This window comes from Physeter macrocephalus, chromosome 14 (genome assembly GCF_002837175.3).
Source record: "Physeter macrocephalus isolate SW-GA chromosome 14, ASM283717v5, whole genome shotgun sequence".
NCBI lineage: Eukaryota > Metazoa > Chordata > Mammalia > Artiodactyla > Physeteridae > Physeter > Physeter macrocephalus.
In genome coordinates, this window is record NC_041227.1 from 95339442 (window position 1) to 95342268 (window position 2827).

Genomic DNA, 2827 nt, shown 5'->3' on the forward strand with positions numbered 1-2827 from the left:
TTCTCTACTTGGTTTTAGGTTCCTTGAGGGCCATGACCTTTCTTTATCTTGGAGTCATTTTTAGGATTTTGCACATAATTGATATTCAATAGATGTTTGTTGAATGGAATTGAACTGAATCTTTCATCTAACTTCCCACTAGGGTATTTGAGGTAAATTGAGAAAGCAAGTGTTCCTATTACTGTCTTTACAAAAATCAAGAGAAATCAAATTCGAAAGTTTGCTAGTAGGAGAGTTCAAAGATTAAGGCAATTGTGATTGAAGCCAGTAAAAAAAAAAAAAAATTGTGTGATTTTGCTTATTACTTTTACCTGGAAAAATAAGTGTATTGAAGAAATCATCTCCAATGTATAGTTAGGAGTCTTTGAGACTAGCATTTAAACTAATTTCTCAGAGGCATAGAATCATTTTCAGATTCATAGCTGGAAGGGACCTTAGAGATCATACAGTGTAACCTTATTTTACAGGTGATGAAACTGATATTTGACTTTACAAATGAGTGTCTCACATTCATACAACTAGTTAGTAAAAGAATGAAGATGGGGCACAGTTCTGCTCATGAGGAGCCTGGCACTTTTCACATTGCACTGTAGTTCTTTTACCATACTGTGGTTATTTGTATACATGCCATCTCCCCTCAAAGTGTCATTGGTTAATAGAAGACAGAAGCCATGTCTTTTTCATCTTGCTATTTATGGAAGATAAAAGGTATAATGCTTGGCAAATATGGCCACCAAATGGTAGCTGCTCAATTAACTCCCTTTGAATTAATTAAACTCTTACCTGATGAAATGTGTTTCTTCTTGGCCTCATGTTCCTGAGAAGCCACTTTTTATTTATTCATTAAATATTTATTGATTACCTACGATGTACCAAGTACAATGCTAGTATCAAAATGAGAGTTAAAATGAAGATCTCCTTGGGGAGTGGGAAAAAAAAAAATGAAGATCTCCTTTCAGCTCTGAGTCTATATTAAAATATTACTGTGGGGTATTAAATATCTCAATTAGAAAGGAAAGGCAGTGAATTCTCAGCTGATCTATTTCCTTTTTATAGACTTGTTTGCATTTCATTAGAATTTTAGTGTTAAAGGAAACTTAAGGTTACCTAAGATCACATTTTTAGTAAATGGCAAATTTGAGGACCAGAATGAATGTCATCTCCCTCAAAATCCAGTATTCTTTCCATTACAAAGAATTCTTTCCTTTCTTTTGCATTTTTGGAACAACATATGCATTAGTTAAGTTAAACTTATGAGTGTTAATAAAATGGAGATCCATATTTCTTTTCGATTAGGTATCAGATGCCTGAAGGGGGTTACGGAGAGAAAACAGGGCAACTGATTCTTAACCAGAAAACAGAAAATGTCTTAATCATCTGCTTCAAATGTTAGGATGTTAGAGCCAGAAGTTTCCTTAGGGACCAACTGAGCAAGCCCTGGGAGTTCCAGATGAAGATGCTGAGGCTCAGCTTCACCAAAGTCACAAGGTTGGTTTCTACCAGAGGCAGGACTAGAATCCAGGTCCCTGGACTCCTCATCCATGAGGCCAGTGTTTCCCAAACTTCAGTCATTTGAAAACTACCTTTTCAGTTTGTCCAAATCCACATATCATTTATGTTAGTATTTACTTAATACTTTTATTTGAATCAAGTTGTTTTGTTTTGTTGGCCATGCCTTGCCACTTGTGAGATCTTAGTTCCCCAACCCAGGATTGAACCCGGGCCCTCAGCAGTGAGAGCGCAGAGTCCTAACCTCTGGGCCACCAGGGAATTCCCTATTTTTAAAATTAAAAATTTTCTAATACGTAATGTATTTTAAAACTTCCCGGCTTCTCTGGTGGCTCAGTGGTTAAGAATCCACCTGCCAATGCAGGGGACATGGGTTCGAGCCCTGGTCCGGGAAGATCCCACATGCCGCGGAGCAACTAAGCCCGTGTGCTACAACTACTGAGCCTGTGCTCTAGAGCCCGCGAGCCACAACTAGTGAACCTGTGCACCTAGAGCCCGTGCTCCACAACAAGAGAAGCCACCGCAATAAGGAGCCTGCGCGCCACAACGAAGAGTAGCCCTCGCTCGCTGCAACTAGAGAAAGCCCACAAGCAGCAACGAGGACCCAACACAGCCAAAAATAAATTTATTTAAAAAAAAACACTTCCATTTACTCTTAAGAAAAAAGGTTGCCATTATCATAAATGGGAAACCAGTGTTATTTGCTATAACTAGAACACAAACATAAAAATTAAAACTTTGGAAATATTTCTAAATTCGGCTTAATTACTCCTCTTGCTGAAGGCGTGGCTCCCAAGGTTTACTCTCTTTTTAAAGAGAGAAACAAGTATTAGAGACTCCAAATGAGAATTACTTCTTGATGTAATTAAAGACAATTGAAAGGGAGTCACTTTCTCTCTACATATTTTTTGTCATTTTATGCAGCAGCCAAAAAATGTTTTGTATACCACCAGCAATTCAAACTCCACAATTTGGGAAACACTACCCTGACCTATAATAGCATGTATTGAAAATGCATTTTGACCCTGTACTCTCATCCTTGGGTAACACTGTATTTTATAAACATTAATTGGTTCTTATCTAATCCGTGTCTTAAAGGCATAGATTGTTATTTCTTCATCCCACAGAGGAATGAACTGAGTTCCAGAGAGGGTTGGAGAATTACCCCAGCACAGTGATAAGTTTGAGCCAGGGGCAAACAAGCCAGGCTTAAATTCCTGATAAGGATTTGGCCACCTTCTTTCCCTTGATGTGACCTGGGAATCTAGGAGTTGTGCAATCCTTGTGGCTTGCTCCAGCTGTCAAGCAAAGGGCTGAG